This window comes from Salvelinus namaycush, chromosome 23 (genome assembly GCF_016432855.1).
Source record: "Salvelinus namaycush isolate Seneca chromosome 23, SaNama_1.0, whole genome shotgun sequence".
Lineage (NCBI taxonomy): Eukaryota > Metazoa > Chordata > Actinopteri > Salmoniformes > Salmonidae > Salvelinus > Salvelinus namaycush.
In genome coordinates this window covers 41,132,056-41,149,475 of record NC_052329.1, presented here as the reverse complement: position 1 = coordinate 41,149,475, position 17,420 = coordinate 41,132,056, and the positions used below count along the sequence as shown (strand labels likewise).

Sequence of the window (17,420 nt, the reverse complement as noted above, 5' to 3'; positions counted from 1 at the left end):
AATTACGGACCTGCTCATAAAAGACATGCTGACCAGACCAGGACGAGAAAGTGGAGAGCACTGCACTTTTCCCCCCTCTCTCTCTCTCTAGCTCACTCACTCTCTCTAGCTCATGCTCACGCACACGCACGCTAGCACACTTACACTCGAATGCACACACGCTAGCACATTTTTACATACACACACACACACACTTGCTTACACACACACACGTGCGCAAACACACTCACACACTAGCAGTGCACACATACCCACACAGTTCAAATCACTTTATCAATTAAATATACTGGTAAAATGTATCTTATTTCTCGTAAAGGATATTACCCCATGTTTCGATTAAAGCTGGACTGCGGTCGAAACATGCATTTGAATCACCCAGAATGCATATTTGAACATTACAATAGGCATAATATTTTAGTATTGCACGCCCACATAATGCACAGGCACTAAAACACACTCGTACACACAGAGAGGGTCTGGTCTTGAGGACGTCACGGTTCAGGCTGTGAAAGCTTCACATTTTAGTGGCACGCCGTGATACAGCACAGACACTGGCTGTCTGCTAACACCCACTCACCCTACACACACACACACAGACACGGAGTCGCACACACAAACACACGGACACACACCTGTCTTTAGTTAACCCACAGTGCTGTGTGTGCAGTCTGCTCCCCTCACCCTTCTATCCCACCCTCCTTATCCCCCCCCCATCTAACACCCACCCACCTTGACAGTGCACTGGGCAGGGTAAGTGGACAGATCCAAGCCCACAAAACCCCACTGCCTTTCAGGGTAAATAGAAGGCTTATGGCTCAAGTATTGGGGTTGCGTCTTAAATAGCAGCCTATTCCTTTTTAGTGCACTATCCATAGGGCTCTGGTAAAATAAGTTCACTATAGGACATGGTGTCGTTTGGGATGCAGCCCAAACGCAACTGTAATGCGGTCTCTCGTGACTCTAGCACAGTTTTTTGTGTGTCGTGAAAATAGGGCCTTTTGGATTTGTATTTGGCTTCTTTATTAACCAGATAATGTGCTGTTTCTGTCTATTTATATGTATGACGGTTGTGTTTTGTGTGGATCCCAGAAAGAGCAGCTATTGCTAAAGTCACAGCTAATAGGGAATTCACAATTAAACAAATTGCAATATCAAATGCCCTCCACGCTATTCATACCATCAAAAAAGCATAGAAATAAGAATGAATAGAATGGGCGTGGAAGCTCTAACCCTGGCAAATGACTGGTAAACTCATGGGTGCACACTCGCAATGGCTGCCTGGTGTTGTGATGCAATCATTTCCATGGTGTTTTGGAATGTTCTATCAACTGATGCTGGGTTGCCATGGTAATGTAGAATGTTCATTCAAATAACTGATTTGGCTCATGCAATGGAATGTATTTTTTTTGTAATGTCAGTTGAGTTGACTCAACAAATCACAGCACAGATTAAAGGGTACACTTCCTGCTTTTACTTCCTGGCATGAGTACCCTCAAAATGGCTGCCAGTTACACCCATCATGCCATCATTGACTTGAATGGAGACACCCTTTCTATTCATTATTTCTGTGCAAAAAAAGTGTGTGTGTGTGTGCAACATGGCATCGTTCTCTATCTATCTGATCCCACGTTCTATAGCCGTAACAGACTGCAGACAGGTGTGGAGTGTCACCCCACTGATTATAGGGGTTGATTGTGGAGAGAGGGGGGGGGGGGATAAATGGAGATGGTGAAGGAGATGGGAGCGTGGTGGCAGTGTCTGCCTGTCATTAGGCTCTGTGTTGGGGTAATTAATTAATTATTGGTCCCTTTATTGAGTGAAGAGTGGAGAGGATGCTTATCTCTCTAGGAGACGTCAGGGAGTCCAGGACGCACGAGGCGTCTGTCCTCAGCTGCTCTGACTAGGACGCTGGCCGTCAATATGGGGTCATGTACTCAGGGAAAAACTCTGGGCACGGAGATCATTCATCCATCCAACCTTCATCCATCTGTCTATCCTTCAACCATCCATCCATCTTAAACCCTAATGAAAATGTAGGCTACACATAAAAAAGCATTGAAAAGATGTGATTGTGTTAATATCAATGACATTTAGACACATTTGTGCTTCAGGTTAAAACTCAGGGCTCTACGGTTGAGGAGAGGCCTGTCATAGACTTTCTTTGTTGCTGTTTAGTTTGAAGTATTGTGATACTTTAGGTTATCAGAGTGAGCATTGGGTTTAGTATAGAGGGGATCCCCTGAGTCGCTAGTGGGGCTCCCAGATTTACACAGAGGTCGGTGGTCATAATGGGTATAGGTGGGACATTAGTGTTGTGACAAGTGACTTCAGGGGTCACACTGAAAATGACAGTGATCAAGGAGAGGGTGCACCCAGGGCAATTGACACAGTGATAAGGATTTTAGGACCATGGGGACTTGGCACGCGTCGCTTACGTATTTACGGGGAGCGTGTGTTTTGAGGAGGGGATGCTTGGTTGATAAGGAGCTGTGTGTGTGTGTGTGTGTGTGTGTGTGTGTGTGTGTGTGTGTGTGTGTGTGTGTGTGTGTGTGTGTGTGTGTGTGTGTGTGTGTGTGTGTGTGTGTGTGTGTGTGTGGTCCCGTGGGGACCTTACAATGCGGCTGTGGCAGCGTCATTAGAACAGCTTGGCCACCTGCTGTGGTACTGGGCGGTCCCCTCCCTCTCTCGGACATCTGGCCCAGGCTGCCACTCTGTCCCCCTGGTGTGACCCCCAAAACCCCCAGCAATAATGGCCAGCATGACGTGCTAGCATGCATAGCACAGCAGCACTGTACATCACAAGACTTAAACATTACACATCACAGAACAGCAGAATGCAACACACTCACACAACGTCACTGCACGGCAGCATGCTCCGTCACGTCACGGCATCACAGTTCAACGTAAAACAGCACAGCTCAGCGCAACGTAAGACAACTTGTCAGACAACACAGCACAGCAAAACATTACACATCACATAAGAGCATAATAACCGCACAACAAAACACACCACATCACAATACAGCTCAGCATAGCACATATCACAGCTCAACCCAACACAATATCTGATGCAGTATTTCTATGTGGCTCATATAATGATGGGTTGAGTCAATTGCTGTTGTTTACCCATCTGATCTTGTTTTCTTCTCTGTGCTACTTTTTATTTTTCTCTCCCATTTTCTCTTGCTACTACTCTGCCCCCCCCCCCCTCTCTCTCGCTTTCCATCCAACTCCCTCTCCTCCCCTCATTGAGATCTCATTTGTCAAGGCCGGGAGCAGCAGACAGGCAGCAGGGTATTAGTTATGCAAATATTGACGTGCCGCTTTGGCCTGGTAGCTATCAATTGAAATCAGCAAATCGATGGGCCTAATAGCTCCTCATTACGCACTTGATGCATTTTCAGTGCTAGCATCGGAAGCTGTCAGCGCGCCATAATCAATGCAGTCCAAAACTATTACCGGACCACGGGGCCAGACACCTTTTTAATAACCCTGCCTTTGTTTCTGTTTTTGCTATTTCTCAGGGCAGGGATGGGCTGGCTGGGGATGTGTGTTTTAAGATTTACTGAGTGATCTGTGCCTTGTAGAGAGACACACTCATGCGCACACCAAGATAAATACCTGCTGGTAGCACTCACACACCACACACACCACACACCACACACCACACACACACACACACTCTGATAAAAAGCTAGGCTAAATCACTGGGGGTTAACATTGGGGAACACACTCAAACAGACAGGGCCAAATAGAAAGATTTGTATTTTAGTGTTAATGTTGGTTAATGGATTTTAAGATTCTAATGAATTAATATACAATGCATTCGGAACCTCTTGACTTTTTCCACATTTTGTTATATTCTAGCCTTATTCTAAAATGGATTCAATTGTTTTTTCCCCCTCATTATTCTACACACGATACCCCATAATGAAAAAGCAAAACACTTTTTTTGACATTTGTGATAATTTATAAAAAATAAAAACTGAAATATTACATTTACATAAGCTTTCAGACCCTTTACTCAGTACTTTGTTGAAGCCTTGAGTCTTCTTGGGTATGACGCTACAAGCTTGGCACACCTATATTTGGGGAGTTTCTCCCATTCTTCTCTGCAGATCTCAAGCTCTGTCAGGTTGGATGGGAGCGTCGCTGCACAGCTATTTACAGGTATCTCCAGAGATGTTAGATCAGGTTCAAGTCCAGGCTCTGGCTGGGCCACGTTCAGAGACTTGTCCTGAAGCCTCTCCTGAGTTGTCTTGGCAGTGTGCTTAAGGTTGTTGACCTGTTCGAAGGTGAACCTTCACCCCAGTCTGAGGTCCTGAGTGCTCTGGAGCAGTTTTTTTTCAAGGATCTCTCTGTACTTTGCTCCGTTCATCTTTCCCTCTATCCTGACTATTCTCCCAGTCCCTGCAGCTGAAAAACATCCCCACAGCATGATCCTGACACCACCACGCTTCACCGTAGGGATGGTGCCAGGTTTCCTCCAGACTTGACTCTTGGCATTCAGGCCAAAGAGTTCAATCTTGGTTTCATCAGACCAGAGAATCTTGTTTCTCATGGTCTGAGAGTCCTTTAGGTGCCTTTTGCCAAAACAAAGCAGGCTGTCATGTGCCTTTTACTGAGGAGTGGCTTCCGTCTGGCCACTACCATAAAGGCCTGATTGGGGGAGTGCTTCAGAGATGGTTGTCCTGCTGGAAGGTTCTCCCATCTCCACAGAGGAACTCTTTCAGAGTGACCATCGGGTTCTTGGTCACCTCCCTGACCAAGCCCCTCTCCCCCGATTGCTCAGTTTGGCCAGGCAGCAAGCTCTAGGAAGAGTCTTGGTTGTTCCAAACTTCTTACATTTAAAAATGATGGAGGCCATTGTGTTCTTGGGGACCTTCAATGCTGCAGACATTTTTTGGTACCTCTCCCCAGATCTGTGCCTCGACACAATCCTGTCTCGGAGCTCTATGGACAATTCCTTCGACCTCATGGCTTAGTTTTTGCTCTGACATGCACTGTCAACCTTGGGGCCTTTATATAGAGATTTACTACAGGTGGACTCCAATCAAGTTGTCGAAACATCTCAAGGATGATCAGTGAAAACAGAATGCACCTGAGCTCAATTTCGAGTCTCATAGCAAAGGGTCTAAATACTTATGTAAATAAGGTATTTTTGTTTTTCATACATTTTTTTACATTTCTAAAAACCTGTTTTTTCTTATTTAATCAATTTTAGAATAAGGCTGTAACATATCAACATGTGGAAAAAGTCAAGGGGTCTAAATACTTTCCGAATGCACTGTATATCCTCATGTATAAACTCAGAGCTCAGGCAGAGGTATGAAAATTGTACAGTTGACCTGGTTTTGCTTTATTTCAATAAATCGGCCATTTGGTTGGAATGTGGATTTTTGGGTTAGCGATAACTTGATGTTTTCGGACTGAAAACATCAGTGTTCATCCAATGTGGTTTGAACGTATTCCCAGACCCAGTCATGTATTAAACAACATGTTTAGGCCTCAAGAAGAAGCACTTTGATGCGTAAGGAAGTGCTACAGTATTTCAGTGTATAACTATCTCAATGCCCCCTAGCGCTGAATGAAACTAACCGTTTGATGCCAAGTGAACCGTGTGTTCTGTGTACTTAGCTTTGCGTGGGGTTACGCAAACAACAAGGTAGGCCACAGGTAGGCCAAGACCCACCGGGGATCCAACAATAGGAACATAGCTGCTCCATTTGCTCTGTTACCTTGGCATACCGGTAAGGAACATGGTAAACAGAGATGAGTAAAAGTGTGTGTGTGTAACTGTGTGTGTGTTGGCGGGTGGTGGCCGGGATAAATCATTGGAGGCAAGGGTTATTGGAAATGCAGGGAGATGAAAGACTGAAGAAACTAGTAATTGCCTTAAAGATCAGACTACAAAGCATTACTTTGGATTTTACAAGGCCAGCCGGCAACAAAAGGGCGGGTAATTTATGAGCTCAGCGTAAAAGAATGGCATAATTGCATTAAAAATTGATGATAATGAGCCCTAAAATGGGGAAGGTGGTTATTATGAAAGTTTGTATTCATCTTCCCCGCTTGAATGATGGCTAGTGGCTTAATTAATGTCTTAATTTCTATAAATTAGCGAGCGAAAAAAAATCTAACGCTAGACGATACCCTAAATTGAGCATTGAATTATATTTTACTGCAGTGCTAAGAGGGAGGGGAGGGTAAGGGGGGGCAGGGACGTGCTTAAGGACCACAAGGGCCATGTAGGATCATGCCCTGCCGTAGCGCCAGCCATCCCTACTGTCGCCAGCTCAACTCTGTCCAATTACATCCGCCATGTCAACAGCAGTAAAATTTGCCCTTTTCTCCCCGCTCGCATTTTTTATTTCTTATTTTAATGTCACCATTAGCGTGCTCTTTGCTTGCCTTTCACAAATAGAACGCCAAAGCACCTTTGAATGTACCTTTTAATTTGTGACCGAGCTCGAAACAACGTACAGTTCGTTTCCTTTATTTATTTGCTCGGCACAATGAGCGCCGTCGTAATTTAGCTCGCGATGGTATGCACTCAATTACTCGAATTAATCATTAGCAGCGATATATTCAGCTGTTGCTGATTGACAAACTGTGGAGCAAAGTCACATTTACAAAGACACCACGGTCTGGCACTGTAGAAATCTGTGGTCAAACAGCGCTCTCCTCTGTTTGGACTCTGTCACTGCAGCAGCAACGCCATCTCTTTCTCTCACTTTTTCTCTCTGACACGCACACACACACACACACACACACACTTTCTGTCCCGGATGGCTCAAGGAATCTGCTTTCTTTCATTGGTGTTTTTGATTTTCTCTCCTCTCTCCACCCTTTTAATCAATGAAGTAGACAAACAGCTATTTAGAGGGCACAATACGCTATTGATTCCAGGTTGCTCATCAGGATGCCGTTGGACTAATTTTGGTAATGAGTTTCCAAGTGTTTTCTGCCCATCCCACACACTTAACACACGCACATGCACATGCCGGTGTGCACGCGCGCACACACACACACAGAGCCTCTCTCTGCTACCACACGGCAAGTGGTACCAGAGCGCTAAGTCTAGGTCCAAGAGGCTTCTAAACATCTTCTACCCCCAAGCCATAAGACTCCTGAACATCTAGTCAAATAGCTACCCAGACTATTTGCATTGCCCCCCCTCCACACCACTGCCACTCTGTGTTGTCATTTATGCATAGTCACTTTAATTAACTCTACCTACATGTACATACTAACTCAACTAACCGGTGCCATTGACTCTGTACCGGCACCCACCTGTATATATTGTTATTTTATTTTGTACCGCTGCGCTTTAATTACTTGTTACTTTTATCTCTTATTCTTATCCGTAGTTTTTGAAACTGCACTGTTGGTTAGGGACTCGTAAGTAAGCATTTCACTGTAAGGTCTACAGCTGTTGTATAATGCGCATGTGACTAATAACATTTGATTTGATAAGAAGCAGATCAATCACTAACCATTGTTAGGCTCATTATAACAAGTGAGTACAAGGATGAAAAATGTAAGGGCACTCAATATGGTCTAGTGTATTGATCATTCTGGTTTGACGCCCCACCAGGTCACTCATAATGGTGGTAATACCATTTAAAGGCCTACTCCACTGTTTACAGCTATTTTTGGTCCTGACCTAGCTGGATAACTCTATGGAGAGTCATACAGCAGTTTAATGAAAATATTGAGCTGTCATGAACGTGCTGTACATTGAAGGCATTGTCTTTCTAATATTTTTACTGTCTGTTTATGTCCCCCCCTCTCTCTCTTCCCTCCGTCTTTATCTCATCGCCGACAGACCAGCGCTGCCAGTAATGCGGTGACAATCGAGTCGCGCCGCTAAATTCATTTGCCAGATAATGTGTCAATATTAAATATCAACTTTGACCTCCCGGGCTCTCCACTCTCCGCTACTCGGTCGGCACGGGTATTGATTTTTGTTTTGTATGTAGCTCGGCCCGTCCCTCTCTCTCTCTCTCTCGCTCTCTCTCTCAAAGTCCATTATTTTTGATTTTCCTATGAAATACATATCTTTCCCCACTGACATCTGACAAACAGCATATGGAAGTCATTTTATCTACCAATAATGTGTTTGTCAAAAAGTATGAGGCTTTAATGGATTCCGTGGGCCTCGTCCGTCCACTCTGCCGCCCGCCCGAAGGTCTGTCATTGATATATCTGGGCAGATAGGGTGGGGAGGGGGCTGAGGTGTGTGTGTGTCCTTTATTAACTCTTACCTCAGAGGGCGGAGGGTGGATTCATCGATCACTGATTGAAAACGGGATTCATTGTTGATGGATTTGGCTCTCCGTCAAACTTGAACACACACACTCACACACACACACACACACACACACACACACACACACACACACACACACAATACTTTTTATGATGCTGTGGCTGTCATGTGAAGGACAGGCCACAGTCTTCAGGAGGATATTGGGCCGGCGCTCCCGTTCTCCATCTAGCCGCACGTTCAAGGTAATAACTATATTTGGAGATACCACGTCTATTTTTCTTGCTCCTCTCCTAACACAACAAGACAGACAGACTGACAACTGCTTAATTCCAGTTGTCAGTCAGTCTGTCCAGTTCTCCCAGTAAATATGAATGGAAACAAAGTTTGTTTGAACAACATTTATGTCCTGTGTGCGTGTGTACGTGCGTGTGTACGTGCGAGTGTGTGTACGTGCGCGTGCGCTGAGGCAAATAATGAGAAGTGTGTGTGTGAAAGTGTGTTGCTGTGCCACTCACGCTAACCTAATGAAAACCCGAACAAATATGAATCTATTCATTAAACACGCGGCCCAGAAAGATCTGTTGTGACAGCTTCTCTGTGCCTGTTAATGGATGCATTTCAATCCTGTCATTAGCTCAAACTGGTGTGTCTTCGTTGTGTGTGAGTATTTGTCCGTGTATTTGAGTGTGTTCGTCTCTGTGTGTGTGTGTGTTCGCTCATGTGTGTGTGTGCTTGTGCACACTCGAGTTTACTCATCCGTGTCATTCATTGTGAGCCATTACAACCCACACCTGTTCATTGAAACTCTTTCATTTCCCTACCAGGTGCTGCAGTCGCAGCTTCTGTTATTGAAGCATATGCAGACTCACTGGAGGTCTCTCTCTGTGCACCTCTCTCTTCTACATGGAACTCCAACAGAGACAGGGGCATCTCTCAGATTGACAGCTAGATAGATGGAGGTGTGCAGGGGAGGATAAATGGATAGGTAAGCGAGGGATAAATATTGACTGATTGGTGGAGAGATTGACAGGCGAAAGAAGAAAATGATTGTTCAGATTCTTACGGTTCCTACCTTTCCAGACACACGTTCATAAATCAAAAATGTGCCTTCCACCTACGTCTTTTTAATTTGATGCGTAAAATGTGGATTTCATTTTTTACACTTAAATAGTTTCATTGTAAGATAATAGACTGTGCTTACTGAGATTTGCTTAAATGGGCAATCAGTTGAAACAATAACAAAGCGGACACCCAGCTTCGGTTTTGATAAAAAGTTGAGGGATGGGCCTAGAGAAATAGAGAAACTCTTAAATTCATAGACAGAGCTATTGATGCAATGACTGACCATCCAATATATTACAATGATTGTTTTAAGCATATTTTGAGGCTGTACAGTGTTTGTTTGCAATGACAATGTTTAAAAACATTATAATACTCTATTTAGTCTGATGTTTTCCTAAATATACTGTGATCCTCAGGTATATCCCAAATGCACTACTTTTGACCCATAGGGCTCTGGTCAAAAGTAGTGCACTATATAGGCAATAGGGTGCCATTTGGGACTGATCCACCTTCTGTGTTTGTTTTGTTTGTTTGTCTTCAGTGTCTTGCCCTGTGTCTCTCTCTCTTTCATGGGGGTAGGCCCCAGACCTGACCCCCTGTCAGGTCCCCCTAGCTAATTTCTCCTTTTTAAAAAAAATACAGAGATTCGGTCACATCAGAGATTTCTTAGCACGTGCCAAAAAGCATTACTGCCAAGAGAACATGGACAGAGTCAAGCATCCTAAATGTAAACGGTTCACTTCCCCTGATGTCCCTCTTGTGTCAACGTGACTTGAGGGCAGCTAACAAATCCCAGTGTGTATGACCTCTCCCCCCTAACGCTGCTAACCTCTCTCTCACTTTCTGTCTCTATCTCTCCCTCTCTCTCTCTGTTTCTGTTTCCAGAGGGGACGTCGCTGGCGGATCAAGTGCGAAGGATAAAGGACATTGAGGCCATTGAGAGCGAATCCTTTGTTCCCCAGGCTTTCAAATCACCCCGAGACAGTGTCAAGGTGCGCTTTCTCTCTCTCCTTCTCCGTTCGCTTCTTTCTCTCTCTTATTAGATTTCCTTCCTCCCCCTCCAGTTTTTATTCCATCTGTCCGAGGGCGGCTCCCGGACCCAAATTAAACCATTCCCATTCAATGCCGTTTGCTCCGTCCGTTTGTTCGGGAAGAGAAAGGGGGCCGGTCGGGACTGTTTTTTTGATCTGCTTGGCCGCCACAAAAGCGGGATAACCGTCACAAAAGCCACCGCGGCGGGTTTCTGTCCCTCGCCCTCTCTCTCGCTCTCTCTCTCTCTCGCCACAGACACAGCGACAGAAGCACAGAAGTCATTATTGAAATGCTCCTGCCTGGGAAAACGTGGAGGATATTAGATTTGTTGGCAATCATTGCCGATCCTGGGAGGGTTAGGACAAAAGGTGACAGTCCAAGTGGAGCGGGTTGATAGATTACACCAGGCACGGGGACCGGGACCTGTATCTATCCCTCTGTGTGTTGTTGCACTCTCTTTAAAAAAAAAAGTTTTATCTCTATCTCTGTCTTATCACGGCTGTACCTGGCATGGTATGAGAGGAGGACAGGGAAAGGGACGTGATTGCATATGGTTGTCTTCTTAACTACCTTAGTTGAATGCACTGATTGTAAATTTCTCTGGATTAGAGCGTCCGCTATATGACCAAAGTGTAAATGTAAGTGAGGTACTTTTTATAGTTAAGTGTTCTGAGGCCCCCAGGGGCCAAACACCTGCAGCTCTCTCCAGTTAGCACTCAATTAGCCACCGATTTACACTTGGCATGTTCAAATAGAGACCCTAATGAAATAATGAGGATACAGGGTGTGAGGAGAGTGGTGTGACCCCCTAGCTGCCAAGTCCTAACCCCCTTCCATCCCCACTCGAGTAGGGAGGACACCTGGTGAATTTTCCATCAGGCTCCACACGTGGGCACATACACCCTCATCAGTGGCCCTCCCGGCTGCAGGAAGTGCATGTGTTCAACAAAGACACACGCACACTGCTCAGAAGATCCAGTCAGTACTTATACTCACACTGCCATCTTCTGGACAAACACCAAACTACATCTGCTGCCTCTGTCATTCCTCTGCATGAGTGTTCTAGCTTGTTAATGCAAGCAGGACATTTTTTGTTCTCGTCAGAAAATGTGATGTGACGAGTAAATTACACTACTATACAATGTGATTGATTTGTTTGGTCCGACCTGGTGTGATGTAGAGTTCCAAAATTCAGATTACTTTCCCAAAATTCCAAGGTGTTCCAGAAATGCCGACTGGAAGATTCCTAGAATTAGTAAGGAAAATAGGCAGGAAGTTTAGAATCCCCTAACCAGGATATCTGGAGAACTCGGAAATGTTGCAGCCCTAGTGTAATGTTATATCAACGGGCATTCTCTATGTGTTTTTAGACAGAGTCAGTGAAAGTCGAGCAGGAACCGGACGACCCACCTCTGCTCCTTCCAGACATCAGCTCTCTACCTACTACAATCCGCTACAACGACAGCGACACGCTAGCACACCCCAGGGTAAGTTCTCCCCTATCACACACACACACACACTCTTTTCTGATTGGGGGACACAAACACAAACACACACACAGGAATATGAAGTATCGCATACATTGTCTCAGGGTGTTGGGCCCACTTATCACCCACACGTGTCCCCTCAGACTCTTTGACTCTCACACACACACACACACACACACACCCCACCCCACGACAATCAAGAATTTCCATCCACACAGAGTCAGGCCTTAGGATAGGAAATGAAGCCTAACTTGAATCTCTCTCTACTCCGACCTCCCCCCGCCCCCTTTTGGAAGAGCTGTGTGGAGTCATTTATCTCCCTGCGGGGGAAAGTGAGTTAGCCCTGACACATGCAGATCAACCCATGACAGCCTGATCTATGGCAGCAATATGCCCCAGGCGGGGGAGAGCCAATCAGGAATAATGATTCCCCATTACCCCTACTGTAGATACTGTCATCTCAAACTCGTTACTGCTGCGACACCCCAGAGCCTGGGCGAGAGGGTGGGGGGGGGGGGACTGATCTAGTCATCGTGTCGAACCCTAGATAACACACAGCGAATGGTGTACACCCCATACTGTGGGTTAGGCCATACGCGTATGTGTATGTGTGTCGTCGTGTTTAAGGCGAGAGATGAGTGATTCACAAGGCCGTTACACACCAGACGCTGCGTCTTTAGATTTCCTAAGCTATCAGACGCACGTTGGATAAATCAAACATCATTATATACACACAGAGACACTGGATATGAAGAGATGGTAATGATCTGTCTTTCGAATGGGTTTTCTTTGTCAGGCAGCCCGGGCTCTGTGAAAGGCTGCAGTGGATCTTTAGGGTGTCTTTAACCTCCAAATAGTAGAAAACAAAATAGAAACCTGCACTTAAATTTGCCTTAACTGAAGCAAATTGTGTGAAATGGTTGTAATCATATGGTTCCCATGACAAATCTTCTTATCAAGGCAGAGACTTTGGGCCTCTTAGTAGGGTTGTACCAACATTCTGGAAAACCAGGGAATTTTGGGTAAGATACCGGAAATTTGCGTTCCTACTTCTTGGTGTGCTGCACATGATACTCAATGGGGAAAATAAATTATATATTCTAGACAATAATCCATTTAAAAAATCCATATACTAGACATATACCCTAACCAGACAGTTTATTAGGTACACCAATCTAGTACCGGGTCGGATCCCCTTTGCTTCCAGAACAGCCTGAATTCTTCAGGGTATGGATTCTACAAGCTATCAGAAACATTTGTTGCTCTATTGTTATCAAGGGACCTAGCGTTTGCCAGGAAAACATTCCCTACACCACTACACCACCGCCACCAGCCTGTACCAGGCAGGATAGGTCCATGGACTCGTGCTGCTTATGCCAAATCCTGACTCTGTCATCAGCATGACGCAACAGGAACCGGGATTTGTCGGACCAGGCAATGTTTTCCCACTCCTCAATTGTCCAGTATTGGTGATCGCATGCCCACTGGAGCCACTTCTTCTTGTTTTTAGACAAGGATCAACGAGTTGTATCCGAGATGCCGTTCGGCACACCACTGTTGTACGCCATTATTTGTCTGTTTGTGGCCCGCCTGTTAGCTTGCACGATTCTTGCCATTCGATCTCTCTCATCAACGAGCTGTTTTCACACACAGGACTGCCGCTGACGGGATGTTTTCTGTTTGTCACGCCATTCTCGGTGAACCCTAGACACTGTCATCCATGAAAAGCCCAAGAGGGTGTTTCTGAGATGTTTCTGAGATACTGGATCCGACGCACCTGGCAACGACGATCATACAACACTCAAAGTTGCTTAGGTCACTCGTTTTGCCCATTCTAACTTTCAATCGAACAGTAACTGAATGCCTCGATGCCTGTCTGCCTCCTTTATGTAGCGAGCCACGGCCACAAAACCATTTTTGTGAACGGGGTGGAGTACATAATAAACTGTTCGATGAGTGTACTCTTCTGTCACCCACCACAGCCATGCACCCCCAGTAGTATCCCATCATGGCTAATCTGACCTGGGTTCAAAAAGGGATTTATTTATTTAAAATGCTTTGAGCGTTCGTTTGATCCTGTCCGACGTTCCCGGTGAGCAGAGTTTGCACTTTTGGGATTATTCCACTGGTTACGATGCGCCAGCCACATGTACACTGAGTGTACATAACATGAATATTGAGTTGCTGGCCCATGTTCACTCCAATGCTTCCCATAGTTGTGTCAAGTTGGCTGGATGTCCTTTGGGTGGTGGACCATTCTTGATAGACACGGGAAACTGTTGAGCGTGAAAAACCCAGCAGCGTTGCTGTTCTTGACACAACCCAGTGCCCCTGACACTTACTACCATGCCCCTTTCAAAGGCACTTAAATATTTTGTCTTGCCCATTCACCCTCTGAATGGCACAAAAAAACAATCCACGTCCCAATTGTCTCAAGGCTTAAAAATCCTTCGTTAACCTGTCTCCTCCTCTTCATCTACAATGATTGAAGTGGGGATCATAGCTTTCACCTGGTCAGTCTGTCATGGACAGAGCAGATGTTATTCATGTTTTGTACACTCGCTTTATCCAAAGTGACTTACAGCAGTGAGTGCTTATCTTTCTGCGCCGGTAGCCCCGTTGGGATTTGGACCCACAACCCTGCTGTTTCTAGCTCCATATTCATACCAACCGAGCCACGTAGGACCATGGCAGGCAAGCTCAATTAAGCACCTTTCAATCAACACAATTCTGTGGCTGACTTATGGCCATGTGCCAGGTTGGGGTCAATGCTAGGTTAGTTCAGTAGGGCGGAGCTCACACCCGTGTGTCAGGCTCATGACCATTGTGGCAGGTCAGTGTGCTGCCCGGACGGACGGACGGACGGACGGGGGCTAGCTTTGACACATCCTGCGTGAAAAACCACACTGAGCGCCAGGAAGAGGTGTCAATGTGTGACGGAGCACCACACCAGAGTGAGCTCAGTCAGGATTATTGCAGACGCCTCCCCTCCTACTCCCGGATCTGACTCAGTAGGCCACACACACACGTACGCAGGCATGCACATGCATATAGACACATGCAAGCACACACACACATACACCTTGTTCTCCTGACCAAGTCTTCCTCTAATGTACACTGAACAAAAATATAAACGCAACATGCAACAATTTCAACTGAGTTACAGTTCATATAAGGAAATCAGTCAATTGAAATAAATTCATTAGGCCCTAATCATCGATTTCACATGACTGGGCAGGTGCACAGCAATGGATGGGGAGGCAGGCCCAGCCAGTCAGAATGAGTTTGTCCCCACAGAAGGGTTTTTATTACAGACAGAAATACTCCTCAGTTTCATCAGCTGTCCGGGTGGTGTCAGACCATCCCGCAGGTGAAGAAGCCGAATGTGGAGGTCCTGGGATGGCGTGATTACACGTGGTCTGCAGGTTGTGAGACCGGTTTGACGTACTGCCAAATTCTCTAAAATGACGTTGGAGGCGGCTTATGGTAGAGAAATTAACATTAAATTCTCTGGCAACAGCTTTGTTGGACATTCCTGCAGTCAGCATGCCAATTGTACACTCCCTCAAACATCTGTGGCATTGTGTTGTGTGACAGAACTGCACATTTTAGAGTGGCCTTTTATTGTACCCATTACAAGGTGCACCTGTGTAATGATCATGCTGTTTAATCAGCTTTTTGATATGCCACACCTGTCAGGTGGATGAATTATCTTGGCAAATGAGAAATGCTCACTAACAGGGATATAAACAAATTTGTGCAATTTTTGTTGTTGTTGAGAAATAAGCTTTTTGTGCGTATGGAACATTTCTGGGATCTTTTATTTCAGTTCATGAAACATGGGACCAACCCTTCACATGTTGCGTTTATATTTTTGTTCAGTATAGTAATATTAAAGGTTACTGAAGTGTAGAATTGTTTGTCTCAGTGTGTTGCACCCACTCATCCCTCACTTTCTCAACCACACATCTCCCCTCAGACTCTTTCACATGCACACACACACACACGCACACACACATACACACCTTTCTCCAGACCCTGTCACTCATCCCAATAACTTCTCTGTCTGGTTGTTTGTGTGTTCTGTTATCTACTCATCTGTATCTAACCGGTGCACTGTGCTCATCTCTGTCTTCTCTTCTAGTTGTTCCTGGACAAGGAGAAGGCCGAGGAGCTTTGGCTCAACAGGCTGATGTCCCTATGCCAGGAGAGGCTCATGGGTAGTCCTGTGCCCTGATTGGACGAGCTCTAATTAGTCTATCCTTGTCAGGCCACACCGTCAGGAACAACCCCCTGTCCCTAAACATAAATCTTTATACATTTTTATTTAATCCCTCATTCACTGGACTTCCCTCAGACTTTTTGTCAAGAAACTACAATGCTCCTGTCTTTAAGAAGATTTGTATTTTGTAATTTTAAATGATTTTTTTATTTTATTTTATTTTTTAATAATTTAAAATGATAAACTTGAATTAGCTAACACAACGTGCCATTGGAACACAGGAGTGATGGTTGCTGATAATGGGCCTCTGTACGCCTATGTAGATATTCCATAAAAAATCTGCTATTTCCAGCTACAATAATCATTTACAACATTAACAATGTCTACACTGTATTTATGATCAATTTTATATTATTTTAATGGGCAAAAAATGTGCTTTTCTTTCAAAAACGAGGACATTTCTAAGTGACCCCAAACTTTTGAACGGTAGTGTATACATAAGTAGGAAAGAAATTCCACAAATTAACTTTAACCTGTTATGGCTGCAGCCCGGTGTCGGTACACTTATGACAACAGCCCGTCCAAGTGCAGAGTGCGAAATTCAAAATATATTTTTTAGAAATATTTAACTTTCACACATTAACAAGTCCAATACAGCAAATGAAAGATACACATCTAGTGAATCCAGCCAACATGTCCGATTTTTAAAATGTTTTACAGCGAAAACACCACGTATATTTATGTTAGCTCACCACCAAATACAAAAAAGCACAGACATTTTTCACAGCACAGGTAGCTTGCACAAAACCAACCTAACTAACCAAGAACCAACCAAACTAACCAAGAAACAACTTCATCAGATGACAGTCTTATAACAAGTTATACAATAAATCTATGTTTTGTTCGAAAAATGTGCATATTTGAGGTATAAATCATAGTTTTACATTGCAGCTACAATCGGAAATAGCACCGAAGCAGCTAGAACAATTACAGAGACCAAATTGAAATACCTAAATACTCATCATAAAACATTTATGAAAAATACATGGTGTACAGCAAATTAAAGACAAACATCTTGTGAATCCAGCCAATATTTCCGATTCTTTAAGTGTTTTACAGCGAAAACACAATATAGCATTATATTAGCTTACTACAATAGCCAACCACACAACAGCATTGATTCGTTAGGCACGTTAGCGATATCGAATAAACCATCAAAAGATATTAATTTTTTCACTAACCTTCTCAAACTTCATCAGATGACAGTCCTATAACACAATACATATATGGTTTGTTCGAAAATGTGCATATTTAGAGCTGAAATCCGTGGTTATACATTGGGAAA

The 17,420-nt window shown here is 44.6% G+C and overlaps 1 protein-coding gene across 1 annotated transcript in view; it reads left to right on the top strand.

Moving 5' to 3' along the window:
- Window positions 1–16,340, top strand: part of LOC120018691 (serine/Arginine-related protein 53-like) — a 170,527-nt gene extending 154,187 nt beyond the window's left edge. The window contains exons 8-10 of the mRNA XM_038961893.1: window positions 10,220–10,326; window positions 11,737–11,853; window positions 15,998–16,340. The gene's annotated coding sequence lies outside the window, so the exon portion shown is untranslated. The remainder of the gene's footprint in view (window positions 1–10,219; window positions 10,327–11,736; window positions 11,854–15,997) is intronic.
- Window positions 16,341–17,420: the final 1,080 nt, after the last annotated feature.